The sequence below is a fragment of the Nothobranchius furzeri genome, chromosome 13 (genome assembly GCF_043380555.1).
Source record: "Nothobranchius furzeri strain GRZ-AD chromosome 13, NfurGRZ-RIMD1, whole genome shotgun sequence".
Classification (NCBI taxonomy): domain Eukaryota; kingdom Metazoa; phylum Chordata; class Actinopteri; order Cyprinodontiformes; family Nothobranchiidae; genus Nothobranchius; species Nothobranchius furzeri.
In genome coordinates this window covers 41,829,638-41,853,547 of record NC_091753.1, presented here as the reverse complement: position 1 = coordinate 41,853,547, position 23,910 = coordinate 41,829,638, and the positions used below count along the sequence as shown (strand labels likewise).

Below are 23,910 nucleotides of genomic sequence, written 5' to 3'. Positions count from 1 at the left end.
CGACGTACAGTGATTAAAGTGGTAGGTGTGGACTAGATGTGCCCAGTGTTGCATTAATGTTCACAAATGAAGTGAAGGTTTTGATACAATCAATCATAAACCAAGAAATTAGAGATTTGGCCTCATCTTCAGATTAAAGACAGACTTTTTTATTTTATGTAGATCACAGACAGTTTTAGCTATTTACTTTAATTTAGCATCCACTGATTTTCTTAAAAATAATTTTTTTTTCACATTATGTAGAAATTAAATAAAATTGACATCCTGTGGTAAAATTTGGTTACTGCAACCACTTTAAAGAACCCTGGAGCTTTTGGCCGGCCATCATCAAATTACAATTATCGGCGCTGCAGTATTAGCTTGCAAAAGATTTGACAACCCCACACTCACTGATGGTAAACAGTAGTTACATCCCTCCTTCGTTTAGTTTGAAAGGAGAAAAAGCTGACGATCCCCGCAGCCAGCTGGATATGAAAAATATTTCAGTATAACCTTCCTTCCAAAATGACCAAAACTCTTTTTTTGTTTTGTTGTAATGTTCTAGATATCTGTTTTGGGATTTTCTCACTATAAAATTCTCACTAAATTCTTCCGTACTGCACCTTTAATTATTTTGAAAACCACTGAGTCTGTCAGAAAGACAAAACAGAATGGTTTGTAGTTAGATTTGATCAGTCTGCAGACGGGTAGAAGAAAATATGTAGATTTAAACTAAATCTGCACGTAGCTTCCATACTTACGAAACAAATGCAGCATGCTTCTACTTTGCTAAATAGCTAAGGGATGTGAAATGCCAGCATGTAAATATACCAGACCCAGGTGTGTATCCTCTTGAAAAAATGCATGGGAGGGACAGTGCTGCTTGCAGTAATCTTTCTCATTTATTTATTTATTTATTTGTTTGTTTATTTATTTATTTATGTATGTATGTATTTATTTATGTATGTATGTCAAACCAAGGTGAAGTTTAAACTTGATAGTGGCTGGTAGGGCTGAACGATCTATCGTTTTTGGGCCTAAATTGCGATTTCAAACAGCGCAATCACGTGACCGCCAAAGTTGCGGTTGTAGCTGTTTTGATTGATCCAGGATCAGTTGTGTAACTTTTTTTTTTTTTTTTTTTTTTACATCCGGGGTGTTCCCCCTGTGTTATGGCTGTGGCAAAAGCCAGCGCGGGGGAGGGGGGTGGGTTGTACTGTCTAGAGCAGAGCCCTACTCCACAGCTGACAGAGCTGCATGTTCAGGTCATTTTCCCTGTTTTATGTTTATGTTTCTGCCTTAGTAATGCAGGGAAAACTGTGCTTTTTTTTTTTGTTATTTAATACATTTAAAAGCTATTTCTACCTACAGATTTCCTCCATGCATTTTTGGAGTAGAACAGGAGATAAAAATCACAAGCACAAGTTGCTTCACAAACACAAATATATATATATATATATATATAAAATAATGGGAGAAAATATTAATATATATAACTGTTTTTATTGTATGATTAAATGGTAAATATTAATGTGAATGATTTGTTGTACTAGATTAGAATCTAAACCATCTTTTCACTTAAAGGCACAGTCTGCAACATTTCAATGTAGAATAACTTTAAAAATGTTTGATTTTGACCATCTGACCCAATTTTATTTAAAAAAGTAAATAATCTTTAATATTTCAATTTTCTCCTAAGTCCCTCCCCTGCCCTGTAGAGCTCAGCCAATATTTCTGCAAGCCTAACGCGTTGACCAATAGCGCTGCGTTTCCACCAGGGGGCAGCTGTCAATCATCGAGCACGAGCATTAGATCTCAGCATGCACAACAGTGTCACGCGCCTTACTCGGCTTACTGCAGAAACATGGAGCAACAAAACCCCAAATTACCAATTCCTCGACTGCCTTCCACATCTCAGAAAACATTTAAAAAGTTTAAAAGCCCTTCTTCAAAAGTGTCTGTAAGACGTTTGAGACATTTGAGTAGAATTTACATTGGAGATTGTTTTACACACGATGGAGAGATTTTCGTGATCTACACGGCCTGAAAACGGATGAAGAGTTGGCAAAGTATCTTTTAGACAGGTAAGTTATTTATTGTTTTTCGGATAAATTTACTTATAATCTTTCTTTCACTGAAAGAAGTAATAGAACAAACAAGCTTTGTATGCTTGGTGTCCTATTGGCTAATGTAGCATTAGCTTGAATGCTAAGTCGACATGAATAGATGCTAGTGAACTAGTTATGCTATATTTGGAAGAAGTTTGAGTAACGAAAGGGGATTTTAGTTTTTTGTTTATATGGGAGCTAATGATTAGTGTGGCGTTTAACTATAGGCCACATCAGTATATTGTTTTAAGCTCTTGTTTATAACTTCCCCGTTAGCGGGGTTCAGTTAGCATCTTGAAAGCTGAATTAGGTGTTTACACTTGCCTGAGCTGTGTGTTTGATTAAAATGAGTAATCAGCAGCTCTTGTAGTACTTGTAGAAGTCTGAGGAGATGATTCAGCAGTTAGAATTAGGTGTGATTGATCAGGAACGTATCCAAAACCTTACGTTTCCATTAGCACTGAAAGACATATTGTGCTAACCTGGGTGGGCCACGTGTACAGATTACCTTCTGAGTTTGTGGTCTTACCTACGTGAAAACTCCATATTAAAATAAAAGGAATGATAATCAGCTCGTGCAAAAATCTGTGAAGGCTGGGGAGACTTGCTTAGCTTGTGATCACTAATTTTTGGGCTTTGTTTTTTACAGTCATCAGTCCAAATATGAAGCATCAACATATACACCATTGCAGCGCCAACTGTGTATTTCTCCAACACCAGTGCCAGCTTTGTCTGGCATTCATGGAGAATCATCTGAAAGGTAAATAGCTGCGTAAAAACCTCTACCAGGAATATTATAATTTTGCCTCTGTTTGTTTTAAGTTAGTGGTGGATTATTTTGAAAAAATTCTAGAAATGGGATAATGAATGACTATAAAAAATGTATAGAAATAAATAGTAAAACTACATTTTATATAGCGCCTCTCAAGATAAAACTCTTGAGACACTTCACAACAACAAAATTAAACATATTTTAAAAAATTATATTTTTATTTCAAAGTTTATGAGAAAAAAATAACACAATTGTGTTTTTAAAATGTAAAGAGAGAGACAGGAAATTATTTGTAAAGAAGGAATTCAGTGGATACAGAGAAATGCGTAATAAGTAGAGTGAGAAAAATAAGGAGAGGGTGATGATGACGGCCAATAGACGAGGTCTATTACCTTCAAAATGACAAAATATGTATTGATTCTAATCATATTCTTGTGCTTGTATTTTATTTTCATAGGGATGATAATTTGGAGGAGGTGATGGAACAAGGTGAAACTAAAAAAGAAGGATCTTCACAAATGTAAGTACAAGGTTGTATCTGTATACGGCTGTCACATTTGTCAGGAAAAGTAAACAATAATTACTTTTTTAGGTTATCTTGTGTGGGAATTGAAGCAAACATTGACGAGGAAGAGTTCAACAATATTCAAAACTCTGTGTAAGTATTCAGATGTTAATAAAACGTGTCTAATTTTCCATACTACAAACTTTATATTGTGTATATTCAGGATAGAGTCATCACATGGTCACCAAACAGAGAAACGGAAGTTGATTCATCTTCAGAGGAGGACGAAACCATCGAGATGGACAGCGGTTCTGATGACAGCGGTGATGAGGACTACACACCTTATATACACATAAGGTAATTCCTTTCGTTTAACATTCTATAAAACTGCAATAGCGCATAGTTAATAAAAAGCTTTTGTTCACAGGACTGGAGCAGCATTACAATAAACATTACAACTTGAGACTCTGCAAGAAATTAACATAGAGGATACAGTTCATGACTGTAATATCCCAGAAGCAACTGACCGACGTTTGACAAGCAAGAAAGGTCTTCCTCGACGCTACAAGCTAAGGCCTGAGGGTCCAAGGCGTTATGGTTTGCTGTCCGGAGTTCCTGCACCATCAACAGAGGAACTTCTACAACACCTACGGACTTGCGGTGATGGTAAAATAAAACATTATCTGCCTTACATCTTCTACACAATAGTCCATTGCTAATTGAGTTTATTTTTTATTTACAGGTAAAACTTTGCCACAGACATAGGTGTTGGGGGAGGCAAGAGAAAACCCAAAACCTTCTTTATTTTTGTTTCCTGTGTTTTTTTTTTTTTGAAAATAAAGATATATTTTGGGGAAATAAGGACTAATAATTTAAAAATTTATGTAAAATGTTGGAGGTAGACATAATTTTTTTGTTGTTGTGCAGGAGTTTTAAAATTTATGGTATTTTTACAAATGCAACACAAAGTTGTGCTTTAGAACACTTTATTAGAGCATCAAACAAAAAATATATAAAAACAAACTTATGTAAAATATAAAATATATACATTTATTTACAATCGTCTTGGAATAAAACCAGTGTAGTTACCATTGGGGTCAGGGAATTTTGCAGAATAAACTCCTCCATGTGTGGTACAGTTGAAATACATGTCTGGGGAGGCTGTTGGCAGCATTTCTTTTCCAAATCAGTTGGCATATCTCTGCAGTGGGAGCATACACACCATGAAGGTTGATTGGGTGTTGGAGGTGTTGTGGCAGGTGGACCAGAGAGGGCAAGTACATCAAAGAGAACACCAGTGTCTGTCCAGCACCATGGTAAGGATGTCAATAGCCTGCTGAGGGTTCAGGTTCTGTATGTGTTGCTACAAAAGTGGAAAGAGATGCTACAGCAACAGTTTTTAGGATAATTTAGTGTAATGTTGTTATGCTTACACGTTCAAAGTCTATTCGCTCGGAACAAAGATTCCGAACTCGAGAGAGATCTTCATCTCCCAAGGTCCACAGCTGAGTGTCTCACACTTCTTCGGCCTCTGGATGCACCGCGGCCTCTAGACACCACGGCCTCTGGATGCACCACGGCTTTGAGATGATGGTGGGCATCTCCTTTTTGCACCACGTTTTGAGGATGCAATAGGAGGTTCAAACTTCCTCAGAGGATTCCTCAATCACTGAACTCTAAATTGTATTAGAATAAAAAAATATACTAATATAAAAAGTACTCATGCATATTAATCAATTTTGACACAGATCAGGTTTACATCTAGTCAAAATTTGGGCTAAACTAACAATAAACAGAAACCCTATGAAAACAACCATGATTATAGGAGGACTACACAGAATGCAGTGTTTATTCATGATTTCCACATAAATTATTTATATGCTTTGATATATTCATCCCATCTTGAATGGCAAAGCAATTAAAAATAAGCTAGTTACTTGTAATAAAATGCTAACAATTTGATAGGATTAATTTTATTTACAATATAGATTGCCAACTGTTACTGGTATTTTAAAATATAAATATATTTATAGATATTCTTTATAAAATGCCTTTTGTAAACAGTAAGTGTTTAATGTGCTGGTTAAATACAACTTTCTTACCTCAGATAACTCCATTGCTAACACTAGCTCAGCTCTATTACAAGAAGCAATGCTCCGATGTTGACTCTGCTTTTCCTGCGCGTGCACATTGGGAGGCGTGGCTTTCGGCTCTTTCAGGAAGGGCGGGGGAGTGAGCGACAGCCGTTCGAATTTAAAAATCTCCTCCTCCTCACCCTGACGGCGTCATCCTGCGGACTGTGCCTTTAATCTACAGGATGGCTTGGCAGGCTAATGTTGGACCTTTGTTTGCAGAAAATTGTGAATTGAACCGAAAACACAATTTCTGCTAGAAAAATGGCGATTCAATCTTTTCCTAAAATCATTCAGCCCTAGTGGCTGGAGTGAATTTTAAGCCTTTGACCATACATTACTATGCACGCTTAGCCCTACCCCCTTCTGAGACGAAACAGATATTTTTTTAACATAACAAAACAAAATAAATGTTAAAAAAAAAAAAAAAAATTTCTGTTTTGATGTTAAAAACTTGCACTAAGTAGTATTCAAATTTGGCAGTAGCTAAACCATTTCACTTGTTCCTTGAAGAATGGGACCTTACTTGTATTACATCCACAGTAGAGCAAGCCTTTCCCACAAGTTTTCTTGGCCTCACCATTCACTGTGGTACAAATCTAGTTACAGCACAAATTGTTTGTGTTGAAATCCCCACAGGAGTCTATCATTTCACAAGCATCAGAAGAACCGACAGGCGCTATTATCTCTATCTGACCACTATTTCTGAGTCCTACTACATTCTTCTCCACCAGCTGAGCAGATCAAGGCCATATAGCTGCACAAACGTTAGGCGGAGGCAGCTGCAGTGTAGGTTTACACAGCCCAGTATCAGAGAAGAGACATGACTCCACTTTATTGTGTATCACTTTGTTGTCACTGTCTTGATTTGCATTGACATTTTCTTAGCCACATATGAACTCTGGCCCCCAGCGTGTGAGTCTTTAATTGTGAAGAGACAGGGACCGAATGAAAAACGATCTGCAGTCGTCAGGCCCGTCAGTGAGAGCTCTTGTGTTCCTTTGGGAGCTCGCAGTTTTTTCCAGTAAAAGGACCTAACTGCCTCGTCTTTCAATGGCACCATTCAGGGGGAAGAATCAAACAGTGAGAGGCATAAAGAATAAAAATGGGGAGAAAGGGAAAGAGTTGTTGGATTTGTGTCAGAAATGGTCTTTGTTTCACTACGCTGTAACTCCACCACTCACATATAAGCACACCCGTTGACCCTGTACTTCTTTGCCATTGTTGTCGTGTCATGCAGAAAAGAGGACACCACTGTCACTTCTCATTAAGGTTGAAAACTAAACTGACAAGCCCTCAAGATGCTCCTACATTTTTAACTGTGTGTGTTTGTGTGTGTGTGTGTTTAACCTTGAGGATGTACGCTTTCATGCTGTCTGACAAGACAGTTAAAAATCCTAATTAATTAGTTATTTGAACCTAGAAGCAGTGGAAAGCTATGATTATGTTCTCAGCTGTATATTCTCACATATATAAATAAAAATGCTTAGTGACATGGTGAGTTTCAAGTCTTTGTGCTTAGTGGAATGAATTTTCTCTTCATTAGAAGTCCGATTGTTTAATGTTAAAATGTCATTGAGCAGAGCCATGTGCTGAACTTGTTCTGTGATACCTCCTGAAGGCGACAAAACATGGCTGATGAACACATGACAGTTACATTTAACAGGAATTATATAATGGAGGAAATTCCGTCTTTCTTTTTCTTAAGTAAAGAGTTGTGCCAGATCTCCTTCTTAGCATAAATGCTGTCTTTTGGCTCAGTTCTATTCCTGCACTGATAGAATAATCTGTTTTAAGCAATGTGCATGAACAAATACGCTTTAGAAGTATATTTTGATTGAAGCTTAGCCCTTGTCTGACCCTTGCTTATCTGGTCACTGGGAATAAAGAGATAATCTTTTAATTCTTTGCACTGCTGGAAGTTTGGACAGTGGCTTGTTGAGTTTATGTGAAAAATGTGCATATCCTGAGAGACTGAGCTGGTCCGGGGTTGTGAGAGATCACTTTAAGGACTTGAGAGGAAGTAGTTAACCCTCACTCAACAGGCTGACCTTTAAAGAAGGCAGTCAGAGAGATCTCCTTTGGGAAATCAGTAAACAGTCAAATGATAATCATTAGATTACTTTCCCTAAATATCACACACAATCTTTTCCTCCCATTTAAAAATCATTTGATGGCTCTGGCTTTTTGCTGCCATTTTTAGCCTTACTATAAACCATATTTATATGTCGATGCTATAAACGCATAACTTCCGCAGGAAAGTCACAACTCTTCTCCCAGTTGTCTGACACATCTTCTCCTCTCCCTGCTGGAGACCTTCATTTCCTGGGGCCTCATCATTATTTAACTTCATTAGTCTGTCACTGCTCTGATTTGGTTACAGGAAGAACCTTGAAACAACCTGCAGCCTTTATTCACATAGTCTTGAACACACTATCACCCATTCTTTTTAATAGTTTTACTGGAAATAAAAACCAGTAAAAAAAATAAATAAATAAAAAATAAGCTGTACTGAGTTGCAATGATTTTCTATAAATGAAACCTTTTTTTAAATGTTACTTTACTCTGCTTCATATCAATGTCTACATATTTTCATTCACTTATTTCTGCTAAAATAAGTAGATAAAATGATCATTTATCCATTCACACACACATTCACACATTGAAGGTGATGAGCTACAATGTAGCCATAGCTGCCCTGGGGCACACTGACAGAGACGAGGTTGCCAAGCACAGGGCTGCCACCAGCAGGCAAGGTGGATTTAAGTATCTTGCCCAAGGACACAACAGCAGCATTCTCTGTCTGGAGCTAGGATCAAACCTGCAACCTTCCGATTACTGGACTACCCACTCATCCTCCTGAGCTACTGTTGCCCTAATAACTCATGGTTTGACTTTTTGACCCTTACTCATGTGCCTTTTCTTGCTCAAGGTTAAGCGTAAATATCTGTATTGTGTTTAATACCAATTAGGGCTGTCGCGGTTGAGGAATTCCCCCTGCGGTGATTCAGGGTGGCTTAATATTGCGGTGTGCGATATTATTGCAGCCCTTTTTTTATTGCAGTACTATCTAAACATAATGTTTACACATTTAAAAAAGGTTAAAAATTGCCGTGCCTTCTTTAATAACACTTTACTGAATGCAGATCAAAGGGCAGTAACAACACAGATCGCAGTAACGTTTGTTTCTCCGACAGTCGGAGTCCGACTGAACTTAAAAACAACAAAATTCAGGATAAGGTTAAACTTTTAATTGCAAATTTGGCTGCAGCATCTAACAAATAATAAACAAGTCCCCATTTTGTTTAGTTGTTTAAAATCAAGCATAAAAAATTACATGTACCGGGCGCGCGCGCGCCGGGGGGCGGGCGCACTATCATTTCACTTTCACACACACACGAATGACGGTGATTTATAGCTCAGTCACGTCCTTGTTACCCACAAGGAAAACCAGCATGTTAACCATATACGGTTTGAGAGAGGATCTGAGAGGGGTGGCAACATTTCCAGCAACACTGAAAACCCTCTCAGATGGTGCGCTCGTTGCACTAACGCACACGTACCTGCGTACGACTGGCGAGCAAAGGGAATCTCTCCCGGTTGTTGCTCCACCATGTCGGGGGGGTTTCTTTAGGGTGGATGCATTCCTCCTGCAGGTAGCGAGTGAGCTCCAGCTCAGCTCAAACTCTCTTCAGGACGGTTGCAGAAGCCGTGCTTGTCCGGGACTTCAGCAGGTCTCCGAGCGTTTTTTTTTTTTTTTTTTGCCGCTGGTGGCAGCTCTGTCTCGGCCAAGGACTCTGGCTGCGCAGCAGCTGACGTACTGAAAACCAAAGTGCTCCCAAAGGAGCGAAGTAACGTTTCGTTTTGATACCAGTGGAACCATCCTTCTCAACATGCATCATTGAGTTGAACCAAGTTCAGTAATCGCGGTGGCCCATGATGCAGCGCGGTGGGCTTCTTCATATTGCGATATTTCATTTTTGCGGTTACCGCGACAGCCCTAATACCAATAGGGTTTAGATCAGCTATCATGGCAGCACTTTGAAACAGGGAAGTGACTAACTTGGCTCTGTTTCATTATGCAGTAAATGTTCTAAATGGCACTTCTGCTAGTCAGTCATCAATTGTTTTGTTGTAATGTTCTAGATCAGGGGTGTCGAACTCAAATTCACACGGGGCCGAAATGAAAATCTGGGACGAAGTCACGGGCCAAACTTAATATTTTTTGAAAAAGTGACGGCAAATTTGCACATTTTCTTTATCAACAGATATGCAATTTTGAACCTTTTAATTTGGAAACAAACTTATTTTTGCATTAGCACTGAATGTGGAATAACCAAATTACACATGGGCAAGTCAATTTTAAATACAAAGCATCAGCGGTATTCATTACTTGTGCTATATTCAGCATTTTTCAAATCTATTCAGGATTTATGTTTTCTTGTTGTTTATTCATTTTTCTTATTTTTTATTCTCCTTTTTTTCTCCTGTAATAAGTGTCATCGCTGCTGTGACATCTAGCTTTCCCCACTGAGGAACAATAAAGGGATTTTCTATTCTATTCATCTATCTGCAGCCTTTCCAGTTCCTGTTTTACTGTAGGTTAAATCTTTTCTCACGTGCCAACAACAAAATAAAAATATGATTTTATCTTAAATGAAAATGCAACATCTCACCTGTTAACTGTTATGTTTTGGAGCAGAAAAAGAGCATAAAACCAACATATTTAAAGCTCAGTTTGCTCCACTGATGCTCACCCGTTCCAGCCAGATACCTGCATCATGGGGTTGAGCTCTGAGCTGAAGAGACTCCTGTTGTTTTGTTCATATTCATCATAATAATGACAACATTAGATGACAACAGGTGCTCACATAGATTTGTGCTGGTGAATAGGGTTGGGCATGAGCAATGAGTGGTTAAAATCTCCGTTTCTGGGCTTCATCGTCGGCAAATAGCTGAATAAACTCGGCACTGAGTGAGAGGAGTGTTTTGTTTGTCCGAGACAGCGGAGCTGCAGACACCGGCAGCAGACGCTAGAAAAAACACAAAGGAGGGGGTGCTTCAGCTCTGAGCTAATGCCACAAAGCATCATGGGAGTTGTAGTCTTTGCGGTAAAATCCGCCAGCGGGTCAGTTTTAATATATTTTTGATATTTATCTCGCGGGTCACATAAAAATGCATCTGACACGTGTTTTAGATATTTGCAGTTGTACAATTATAACAAAACAGCAAGGAACCTCATTAGAATCTAAAGTCATCAAGTTTCAATTCCATGTATTTTAGTTATGTGGAAAACAATTTCCTTTTACCTGCAGCCAGTAATCATAATGTTTCCTGAGCAGAAATAATATTTACAGTTTAGTGATTATTACCCCTGTTATAAACGTTTACTTTGGTTTTGCTTGGCTTTTTGCATGTGCTAGGTGTATTCTATTTATATAGAGTTTACTTGGTGTTGAAACTGAAGCACGAATGACTAATGTGTTGTTGCTGCAACCTCACTCAGTCTGTTCCTTGCTCTGCTAAGTTCTTAAAGGTGAAACTGCTGGTTAATCGGTTTTATGCTGAACAAACTGAACATGAAATGTATTTATGATGGTTGAGTTACTCCCCTAGTCTGCTTCAGAGCTGTCATCTGCGTGACAGGTGAGGACACATTCATCCAAATGTTGTGTCTAATTATTAAAACATGTGTTACTGGCAGTGCAGTAATAGGCGTTCAGCTCCAGCTGTCTGTATAAAATGCTTATTAATTTATTACATTATCCTAGTTGTATTTTTTCATTGTAGTGTCTATTTCAAACAGAAGCTAAGTGGTTTTCCAGCTATGAAATAACAACAAAATGTATAATACAATATATAGAAGAAATGCATTCATGTTTAATTCATGTTTAAATCAAACTTGGGGGGGGGGGGGGGGGTGTCATGCGCTCCGTCCCACAGCGCTCCTCCGTGAGAGCGGGGGTGGGGGGTGGTTGCACACGTTCTGCTGCTGTTTCTCACCAGTATCAACTGATGGAAGGCTCTAGTTTTGTTGCGCCGTTCGTGTCAGCGAACACGGTAGGGTCAGGGAGGGGGACGGGGCATGACGCTTAGCCTGGCGGGCCACCAGGCTTATAAAGCACTGGGGGAAACCCTGTTTAAATTTGAAGCAAGTAAGCGGTAGTCTACGCTATTGGTTAGTTCTGGTCGGCGCTCCGTTTCCTATTGCACAGAGCTGTGCAGGGCAGGGGGCGTGCTTAGCAAAAAAAATCGTATCGCTTACATTTTATCACAGTGCATGATAATATAATCACTTTTACTGGTTTCTGAAAAATCATACATAATTTCTGTCACTCCGGAAAGCAGCTTTAATTATTTAATTAAAGTAACTCTTCAGCGTCAGCCTGAGGAAATTTGCAGCCGCAAACGAAACGTAGCGGGAAAACGGGTAACAAAACTGTTCTGTGTTTTAAAAAAGAACTACAGCATGGAATTACTCTTCAGCTGTTCCGTAATATGTGAAGTGCTGTGTTGATCATACACTGTTAATCACTGGAAGCTGCAGTAGCCCTCTATTCTCACCTAAAAGGGTTCTGTGGGAGCAGCTACAGTCGTGACGGTGTAAGGCACCCGCCACGACCCATCATCAGCGCTGTAAGGCCACACGTCCACAGAAACACTCGTTCTTGCTGCACTCTCAGGGTTATGGTGACTGAGGAGATATGGTTGCAATTTAATACCCATATTGTCTGTCTTCCCATGGGTTTATGCATTGTGAACTGCCATGATGCAATGAAATGTGGGAAATCAGCAGCAGAGCAATACAGGCAAGACTTGCAAGGAATTTGCCCTCTGGTCTGAGCTTGGATTGGTTGTCTGATCCGCACGCTACTGAGCAAAAAGGCAGTTTTGCAGTCAGACTAAATAGGGGCTTGTTCTCTTCAGGCATCGAGTAGTTGACAAAATCAAGATGTTAATCGTTGCTCTGAGCCAACAGTCACCTGACACTAAGAGAAAGGTTTTGATGAGCTCGAGACTAGCTGTGCGGTGAGAAAATGTTTTACTTTTAAGTTATGTGCTCTGGAGATATAGACATGGTCTTTGGAGAAGCTGCTGTCATTTAGAGCAGATGGTTCATATAATGTTCGACATTGTGTACTGCAGACTAACAACCAGGCTGTATTAAAACGTGATGGTAAACCATCTATTTTTGTTTCATTCACTAATAGAACCATGATCTTGGATTAAATGGTACCTGTTAAATGACTCTTCCTTTATTAGGCTGTTGTCTTTCACTGGGATTAAAAACAAATGCATCCATCTTTTTGACTGTGCTGTTTATGTAATCGCTGATTGATTCTAATTATTTACAGTAACCTTCTGAAGATGTATTACTTTTTCCAGACCAGATTGGTATAAAAACAAAACCTATAACAGGTGTCAGATATTTGCTGATGCATGCACTTTCATTGCTCAAAGCTTTTTCATGTCTTTACATAGTTTTAACATCTATACAGACATGCTTTGATGTTTGCAAAGTAGTCAGTAGCCTGCTGCAGGAGAGCAAGAGAAAATGGACAGACTGAGGATGAAGGAGCACACCTGAGCTGATGAAATTAAAGGTCTAGTATAGAACCTTTGTGCTGCTAAATTTTAAAAGACCGTCTGCTGTTTGTACTACCCGTTATTTGCTGCAGTGACTGCTCACATCAAGCTATAAAGTGACCAGCTGGTAGCTGTATGCATTACTGCTTTGTTTCTTATTATTTACCTCTCGGCTCTCAGGTTGTGTGTCCTCTTTGCCTGCGGGCAGCCGCCTACATCATACGTCTTTTTGCTGGTGCACCTTCACGTTCCTATGGTAACCAGCTCCAGCATACCAATCAAGCAGCCACAGCAGCATTTTCAAGTGGGTTTGCAGAAAGCTGCTACATTTTTTGCAAATGACTTCATAATTATATTTAGTGGGCAAGTTTGAAGATTTAAACTAAATGTTAATATTAATTTTATGATTGTGTCTTAACGAACATCTTACTTGTTTTTGTAGAATATTTTAATACAGCACTGGTAAAGAAATATATTGACTGAGTTGATTACAGTAATTGCATACATTTCCATGTTTTTTTCATTGTAAAAATAACATTGCATGAATGTGTCAGGTAATGGAAAGAGGGCACACTTTGCAGAGATTAAAATATTGAGTTAAAATAAACTAAAAAAGTAGATAAATCCTCACATTGATCATGTTGTTCTTCTGAGGTCTCTGTGGCTTCATACATCATTTCCACTTTATCCCCATTTGACACTGCGGCTCTATCTTGTCCTCATATTAATGAAGATGCTCACAGTGGGAATCTTTGCCTCTCGCCAGAGCCATGTGTCATTCATCATTGAGACTTGGGATACAAACCATTATTTTTGTTTTTGCTTGGGCATTCATTAATCAGTTTAATGGGTTCGATCTCAGCTTTAGGTACATATTTTATGTTACTTTGTTTTATTAATTTACAAAAATTGTGTTAACTTCATGTGTATTGGGGCTGCAGTGATTTGTCAACATAATCAATGTCGACTACAAAAAAAAATAGTTGATTCAAAGTTTTAATATCCATGCATCATCAATAGAGCCCTCAGTAGATGCTCCAGTCACAAAGAACCATATTAGTTTATTGCTTGCCAAGAATGCACTCAGCCCTAAGAAACTCATGTGAAGGATGATAAGAATGCAAAGTGAATGCTTTCAGAAGTGTGGGAACACTTCACAAAAAAGAAATAACTAAAAAAAAGTTGAATGTAAATTGTGCAAAGCAGGGCTTTCTTTCCAGGCATTGGTTCAAAACGTTGTTGACTAATCAGAAAATAAAGGCCTGAAAGTCAAATATCAAAGTAATTAGTTGTGTGATTAATGTGAACACTTCCAAACTTTCAGGCTGGGAAACTGTCCATCGTTAATGCAAAACCACAGAGATATTACTGTTCTCTGTGAATGTAAATAAACAAGTCTGAAGCATGACTTAGCATAGCAAGTACTTAAGGAGTTGTACAACAGAGTGACAATAATCCATCTTAACCACAACAAAATGCCAGTGATGTTAAAGACGCAGGCATGCCGGTAGACATAAATACGCAGCATCATCTTATCCTGTCAGCGGTAGCTGCTTCCCTACTGCAGTGAGATAGGGTTTGCGTTTTATTTCCATGTAATGCCTCTGGCAGATGAATTTATTTATTTATAAAATCATTTATGCTGAACTCATCTTAATATCTTACAACACACTGCATGCTCAGACATGCAGAGATTGGTTAAGCCAGTTCTGTTCTGGCTGTCTGACAGTTATTCTGTCAGTAGTAGAGCTGCATAGAATAACTCCACTACTAAATGTATGACAGATGTACAAGTCAGCCTAGCTGACTCTGCACTCAACTGCGGCTCATTGATATTCAGTAGTGATATTTAGAGGTCAAGCTGATTGTCCATCTTCATTATGGTCTTTTGTATGCACCCTGTATTCATTTAGAAGACCCATATAAGCTGTATGAGTTACAAAGATGATTTTTAAGATGCTTGCTTTGAAACAGTGATGACCTGTGTAAACTTGAGGATGCAGTCTTCATGTCTGTTTGGTTTACTAGGTACATTGGTGTGTTGTTATTTTGTTGTTAATGCTGTTTAAACCATCTATGTAAAGCTGTTTATACAGTATCTTACTGTAGTTTTCTGTGAAAGCCTCTCCACACAGGTTACATCATACTGCTTCACCACCACACAAAAGTACTCTTTTGTCTTTTTAATCACAATTGCTCTTTACTCAAAACATATTTGATGGTAAATGATCCAGGTAGTAAGTGTTGTATTTTACTTTCTTTCTATGGCATATTTAAAATCACAGCATGAAAGCTGACCAAAGTGCTGGACAAAACAACATCCATAAAATAATAAAACAAACAACAGATAAAACAACCAACAGTAAAAACACTAAGCAGAGAAAAAGAGTCGCTGGCCAAATGCCAGGTCATAGAAATAGGTCTTTAGTCGTTAATATTTTAGTGTGCATACGTGCTAGAGATTTCAATTTACTCAGATGATTGTGTCTGTTAGTGTGTGCGTGCGTGTGTGTGTGTGTATAATAGTGAACTCTCATACATTGTGCACATAGACACTTTGGTTATGGTTGGGCAGTTTTCTCTGGAAATTTAATTTAATTTTCAGAGCATCGGAGTGAACCCGGAGCTTTACATCCATGCTGGCACTGCAGGTTTTGTTAATGACCAATAGATACTTTGGTGTGGTCAAACACACTCGCCCAGTCACTGACCCTCTTCCAGCACCCCCTCCTTCAGTCATTACCCTTTGCGTGTCAGGGTAAGTAGACCCTGATTGACCAGTACTGATTAAAACTGTGTTTGCCAGACAGTAATGTTCCTGCCCCTTAGGACAATGTTTACCAATTCCCTTCATACCCCTTCTCTGACCTTACTTCACCCTGTTTTTCTTTCTAAAAATCCTTTCCCATACTGTTCTGCTGTGCTTTCACACCTCTGCACCATCGATGCACTAGACAAAGAAGTAGAATGGAGGCAGATTAAGATGAGCGAGGGAACAATACTAAGGTTAGTTAGGAATAACGTGTATTTGTTTAGATTTTTTTTTTTGCCTTTTCCATTAGAAAGGTGAACATATTTGCTGTTGTTTAATTGTCCAGGTAAAGTGTTGAATCTTCAACAACTGAAGGGGAAGATGTTTCTAGACTCAGTTTGTGTCACACTTGGCCCCACTTGTTGTTTACAGTGGAGATGCAGGTCAGATGGATTGCCTCAGGCGTCTTGGTTCAGAATCCTCTCAAACTATTGATGTGTTCATGTCGATGAAACGGTTTACAGTGACTTTGTAGAAACACACACACACCTTCAGTTTTAAATGTTGCTCACAGCTCACATAATGGGAATATTCATGTGGACAAATAATTATATTAACTGACATATATGCTCTTAAGCTATGCTGACTTGTTTTATATTTTGTTATTCAATCTATATCTAAGCCTATAGTCATTTTTTCAACAGAACCAAACCCATTTATGGACTTTGCCCTTTCACAGGGAAACGAAGCAATAAAATAATTTAACATCAGTTTTATAACACGTCAATTTCTCTTTTTCTTTTAACAGAAAAAAACCCAAGCTTCCTGTGCCTGGACAGTCACGCCCAAACTCAGTTCAACTGCTTTGTCTGCACAGCTGGAAACAGAAAAAGTAAGATCACAGTAAGGAGTTTTTCTTTTTCATAAACATCTTGTAGCAGATGTTCATGGTTTGTTCTCATCAGATATTTTTACAGGATTTAGTGGTAACATTATCTGACATCAAACCAGTTATTTGCTGAAGGTGTTTTTATATGTAGCCATCATGTAAGCTCACTGCACAATTAGGTTTTTTAAGTATGTCCATGAAGTAGGGCTGCAAGATATTAGGAAAATCTGCAAAATGCGATAACATGGATTAATATTGCGATGACGGTATGACTTGCAATAAATTAAAACTTAACTCTGGAACAAAAAAAAAATCAAAATAAAAAAATAAAAAAATTACCCAAAAATATCATAAAAATGAGAAAAGCAAAAGATGTGAGGCAAGGGAAAAAGAAAATAAACAAAAGGCAATCAGTGGATCCTGGGAATTGCAGAATCAGCAGAACAAAACTAACTCAGGTTTTTGCTAACCATCCAAATTAACTGCTGTTCACCTATGGCGGGGGGTATCTAACCTATGAGAACCCACCTGATTGGTCAAATGAGTGAAGAGCTCTATTTGATTTGTTAAATGTCATGCTTCCATTTGATTGACAGAAGGCATTATGTGAAGCAAACATTTGAGCTGACCATTCATTGCTTCTTTTTTTGTTGTTCTTTGCGATATGCGTATTGCGCATGCTGATATCGCAATGATGATAGATTTGCGATATATTGTGCAGCCCTACCATGACGTAATCTCATTTGGACTGTGCGAAATGAACTCATCTCATATCCAGAAAGAAGTAATTTCCATCCTGACGGTGAGATAGAGCTCTGTTTAATGCATTTTCTGTAAATTGTGATAAGCTTTCATGAGGACGAGTTAGCTGAAAGTGAAACCAATGCTAACTCACATCTTCTGTGTTCAGATTGTCACACATTTTCTTGGGATTCTGGTCAACAGTGCTCTGACAAAACCTAATAAAAGGTAGTTTTGAAAAAAATTATAGCATTGTTTGTATACTGTTTAGCAATAAACCTTGGTCCTAAGTAGGCATAGACCGATGTTTCAGTTGGCCGATATCAGTCCGATGTTTACCATTTTTTTTACATCGGCATCAGCCGATATTTGTCTTTATTAAAGCCAATTTAAAGTCAGGCACATCATCTGGCAGCCGGATGCTGTTGCAGAATTTAATTAAAATCTTTTTTTATATTCATTAATAACATCTGTATAACAAATACTCTAACTTAATTTTATTTAGGTGTCTGACTTAAACACTGAGCAGTGCACAATGTTAAGGTTTAACAGTTAGTTGAGTTCAGAGTTCAAAAACTAATGCAGCTTCAGAAATGTTGTGCATCAACTGATGTTATTAGTGACATTTTAACATGAAAATAAGATGGGGTGGACAAAATGGAGGTCTCTCAATCATTTTAATCATCACTGTAAAGTATGAAAACATGTCAGTTATTAAGAAAATCACAGATTTGCTCAAATATATCTACATAGTAATATAATATGCAAAGTTTCCCCTCTTTGGTCCTGGTTAATTTTACTATGATTAGGCTGTTTGTCAGCGGCTAAATCCTTGTAGTGAGTGGGTTGGCTAGCTTGACTAATAAGTTTGGTTATAAGAAAAACTGATTTAACTTGATTAAAGACTCGTAAACCTAATTGCTTCATTAATTTTTTCTGCAGTGAGATGACCTGTCATGTGCTCTGCTTTCATAAAAGTCCTCAATGAAATCTACATTCAGAAAACAAAACACTTCACTGTATCAGAGCTTAGTTATGGACGTTTCCAAGAAACCGCTTAGTTGCCATAAAATTTGCGGCACTTTCGTTTAATTAGCTCCAAAAAAACCTTTTTCACTTCCACCTAAAGAAATGCTTCCGGTGAGAATGCAGAATGGTTTTATTTCAAGTTTTTGTGTTTTGTGAGTGTGGTGTCTCGGAGCATGCATGAGGGCTGATGTGGTATTTAGAAAATGTCCCTGGATTCCATACAGGCGTAAATGGACCCATAATGTGCTTGATTACATTTAAATTTCAGTCTGCCATGTTTCTCTCCACGATTTAATCTCTGCAACTTGTCTCCCATCAATTCATCTGATGTTTCTTCCATAAATAAACCAGTGAACGACGACCAGTGGGCTACAGTTCATGATCCGCCTGCTGTCATCAAGTTAGTTGACTTTTTACATCCAGCTCTGACCGTGCTTGTGCAGTAAAGTAGTCGTTCCCCATCATCTTCTAGTCTTCTTCTCCTACTCCACCTCCTCACGAACTGTCCCTGTGTAAATGGGACGACACCCTGTTAAATAGGCAGCCTGATTGAAGTGACACTCGCAACTACAGCAGGATTTAGCCATTGTAGATGGAAATCAGGAGTGACAATAACGATGGGACAGGAGAGATTTAAGGGGAAAAAGCTGTGGGGAAAACGGGGTGACTGAGGGAGAGCTGCAGCTTTGTAAAGCCCCAGTCTAAAGGGAGAGATGTCTCCTCCAGATAAACCAAACAGACTCACAAGCCCAATATAGAACAGTCCAAGGCTTCAACTGTGTGTTTCCTTCCAGCCTGATATTCGGATATGTCTGTTTCTTTTTCAGTGTTTCCTGTTGAGTTTTTTTTCCAACATTCCTCTCTGTTAGTATTTCAAAGAAAAGGCCAGATTTAGTCACCCGCCGTGTGGCATGGACAACTGTTTTCATTATTAGCATTTTTCCATATATAGAGGAAGTTGTGAAACTGCATATAAAAGGAGAGACTTGTTCTGTTTCACATGGACAACAAGTAATGCCTCAATTTAGCATGCACGCCAGCAGCAAGATCCAATTTGTCTATCAAATCTTGTATTGTGGAGGGAAATTAAGTTATTTCTTCATTCAAGATTGGGAAATGCAGGCAGACAGTCAACGTCATTTAGTCTTTTTTTCTTTTAGCTCCACTAACAATGAAACGTTTAGGTCATAAATGTTGTTCCTACTTTGTTTTTCGGAAGCTCTGGCCTATTATCGCCTCATCAAACCCTTCTTCTTTTCATGCTTTTGGTTTAACTGTCACTATTTGACAGCAGTAGTTTTATTCTCTTAACTCTTTTCCTCATCAAGTGTCATTAATGAAAACTTGGAGCGTTTCAGAGACCTGACAGCTAGCCATTTGACAGCATGTTTTTTTTCCTCCAACTCTGTAAAAATCAAACATTTTAGCTTCTCAAAGTATTTTGGTATAAAAATATCCCACCATCAATTTTGTGAGCGCGTTCTTATTGCTATTATTGTCTTTTAAAATGTTGCCACAAATCTATTTTTGTTGTTAACTGCTGCAATTTTATAATTGTCTTCTAAATGAAGTACTTTAATCAAAACAACGTTAAAGGGGACGTATTATGCACCTTTTTTTCATCCTTTTGTACTGCTATGTGGGTCTCTACTGCCTCTATAAATACTCCAAACGTGGAAAAAAAACCATAATTCATTTTTTGTTAGTGTTTGGTTTTAGGAATCATGTGCCTAAAAAGAGCCGTTCTCAAAGATTTCCATTTTTAGCTTCACAAACGGAAAAATTAGAAAAGACCCACCTCTCAGGTAAAAGAGAGCTGCTACTGAAGGAGCAGCAGCTCTACTCAGAACCCCTCCCAGATATCAGAGTTTCTCAGCATAAAGCAGAATGCGGAATGTGAGGGCGTGGCCAGCTTATTTTCTTAAAGGTATGGATCACTGAAAATACATTTTTAATTAATTAATCACTTTGAGTTTTTCATGCAGGCTTAACATAAAAATAGTCTTCTACACCTATTTCTCCATTAACATGAGCCTCTGTTAGAAAATAGATGGTGAAACTCTTGGATTTGAAAAGCCTGACAGATCTACGTCACACTGTCACTTAACGTTTATCGACTTGCCCATCTTGACTCGTGACGGGGAAGGCTATTGTTGGTTTAGCATCCAGGAAACCGCAGAGAATGTCTTGGCTAGCAGAAGCTAACTGTTAGCATTAACAACTCCACAACACGGCAGAACTCCTTTAGACTTCTGTTATTTATGGAGATAAAGCATCAACTTTGCAGCGTAAACAGTCAGTGGTAGAGTTGTGTTGCTGTTATCCAATCCAGGTTGAGATGTCTAGACATCAGGAAATAAGACTCAAAATCCTGCTCTCTGAAGCTATTTTCTTCTCCAGCTGACTTGTACTTTCTGAAACAGGCACATCTGAGCCCCCTCCCAATACAACTTACAAGGCATTCATTCCTTCTAAATGCAATACTGCAAATGCATTGATTAAATGAATGAACCACATCTCCAAAAAGCGTTTATTCGGGAAGGTACTGAAAATATCAAGGATAAAAGCGCTCAAATTTGCTTTATATGAGAGGGATTTCATGCAAAGATCTTTGTAAACTTATTTTGTATTTACCATCGAACTGTTATAACTAAAGGCCCGGTGTGAAATCCATTGAAATCATGATGAAAAATGTGACTCTTTAGCGCCATGCAGTTCAGAGAAAGTATTGCAGCTACGGTGGCTCACTCATGAGTTTGACTGTATAATGGATTTCCAACCTGTGTAGCCTAACCCACACAAAGCTTAAAACAAGCTACTCAATCTCTTTAAAAAAGCATTTATAATTATGACCATTTCATCAACCTACCAGTCCTGAAGGAAGCAAGTTAGTTCTGTTATTGAAGCGGTCACGGTTCACACGCGAAGGAGGGGTGACGCCAGCCAGGAGGTCATGTGTTGTGAGAAATTGTGTTCCCCTGAAATATTCTGTCTCCCCGTGTAAGGAGATCACACTTCTGGCTATTTTCACAACATTTGTGATCAACTTTTACGGGAAAATGATGTAATGTAAAGTAATAATGTTATGCTTGTGATTTCTTATCTGTATTTCCTCCTAAAAACAATAAAAAAGATACAGTAAAACATTCTTGTTCACTCTTTTGCAGCAAGCTTATTTATCGTTTTTGAAAGTTATGTAAAAGGATGTAATCTCACTCAGTTTAACCATCTTTTATTTGAGGTAGTTTAGTCCTCATAATGGACAATAAAATCTGTGGATTTGGAAATATTTGCTCTTGACTGCCTAAGGGAAACAGAATATTTCAGGGGGACATAATTTCCCACAACACCCGTTTCACGTGGATCACGGAGCGCACCGCTCGATGTAAACAAACTGGCTGCTGCTACCAGCTTACAGTATATGGATATGGAGCGATCACTGGCTGATCATCAACTACGACTGGTGAAGGAGTGTTGGTGAGCCGGGGACACGCTGTGGACATCAAGTAAGCAATGTTGACTTATCAGCTAACTGTGGCTCACAGCTGGCGTGGGGGAGTCACCAGCTACCGAGCTTAGGGATGGGTACCTTTGACAATTGAATCGATTCAGTACTAATTCCCGGTACCTAGGAATCGATACCGGTACTTAACGGTGCCAAATTTAGACACTTTTGCGTGTTTAATATTTTAATTCTCTTTTATAATTAGATATATATTTTTCTCAATGTATAACCATATTTGATAAATATCACGATAAATAACATACAACTGTTTGTATTTTAACATCGTCATTGTAGTTTTATAAGATGATAATTAAACTGAAGCAAACATCGTTACTGTGAACTAAATTTACTGTGTATCTTCATTCCTTTTGCCGTCCTTTTTCTTTGATTTTTCCTACTGGGAAGTTAGAATTTCCGAGGAGAAAGCGAACTGCTGGAGCAGATTAAAACGATGATGCCTCACACTTGGATCGTTGTCGCTGGTTTCATCTTCACCCAATCACCCGTCGCCTTTAGTAAATTGAAGCCAAACGTTAGAGCGCGTTCATGTTCTAGTCAGAAATTTGGACTTCCGAGGAGAAAGCGAACGCACCATTAGCGGAACGGAAGGTAACATATAATGCTAACGTTAACTTAAACATTTTATTTACCAACCGGAGCAGATTAAGATGAGGATGTCTCACTTAGATCGTTGTTGCTGGTTTCATCATCACCCGGTTACCCATCACATTTAGTGAAGTGGACCCAAGCTTTAGCGTGCGTTCTTTCTACCATGCTGCTCTGTTTACGACTCGCTCTCAGCAACCGACGTAACGCTCTTGCGCGTGTGCAGCTGTCTAGGCAAGTTCTCGTTATGAAGGACGGGTACCGAAACGAGGCACCGTTTCAAATGACTTGAATCGGTGCTCAGTCGGTACTTTGGAATTCAGTCGGTACCTTAAAAAGTACCGAATTCGCTAACCGAGCTACTAGTTAGCCATGGCTAGACCCGGGAGACGTTGTGTATGCTGTAAACTCCCACTGATTACCAGCAAAAGGAGACCCAAGTCTAAAGGTAACATTTGAGAAGAAGCCGTCTGAGTTGGAACGTCTCTGTAACGCGTGGATAACTACATTGCCGCTAGTAAAGTGTTGTGGAGATAAAGTAAACAACGCTGATTTAGCCACTTGCTAGCGCTGGAGCGTGTTGGGCAAGACAGCAGGCTGCAGGAAGAGAAGAGACTTGAGTGGAAGTACTTTGGAATGAACATGTTGGGACTGGGTCAGGAGTTCTGGTACTAGGAAAAGACGAATGAACAACTTGAGGTGAGTTTGGGAGTCAGAGACACACTAACCAGAGGCTGGCATAGCGGGCGGGGATGTGAACAAATGCGGCTTCCTTGAGTTGGACATGATGACGAACTGACAAATTTTATGTGTCTTAATTTTTTTATTCAAACAAACAAGTACAGCAGCGGTGTAGCTATTCTTTTCTATTTCTTAGTTGAATTAGCAGACTCCATGCTTCCAGGGCACACTGCTGCCCTCTGCTGGTTCTTTCAGGTTACAGTCATAGTCCAAACGTGGAGCTCGTATGTCCCTAAACAGCTACCGTATTTTAAGATGGTGGATGACCATGGAGGGTTGACCACAGTTTATATAAAAAAATGTATAATTTGAAATTGAGAGGAATATTTAGAATTGATGTTAGTGAGAAATATTAGTGGAAAAGGACAAGTTTGTGAACTGGAAACACAGGATTTGATAGTAAACAGGTAAAAATATCACACACTGTGCCTATAAGTAAAAATATAATAGGTCCACTTTATGTGAATAATTAAAGTCCTGTCAGTGTGGACACTAATAAGTAATAGCAAACTTTTTGTTTTGTGATGAGTCTGATACTCTACATCTAAATGTAAGTGTTCAGAT

General features: G+C 38.7%; 1 protein-coding gene across 1 annotated transcript in view; it reads left to right on the top strand.

The window, feature by feature from the left end:
• sipa1l3 (signal-induced proliferation-associated 1 like 3) overlaps positions 1 to 23,910 on the top strand; it is a 74,901-nt gene that overhangs the window by 25,543 nt on the left and 25,448 nt on the right. The window contains exon 2 of the mRNA XM_015951439.3: positions 16,644 to 16,727. The gene's annotated coding sequence lies outside the window, so the exon portion shown is untranslated. The remainder of the gene's footprint in view (positions 1 to 16,643; positions 16,728 to 23,910) is intronic.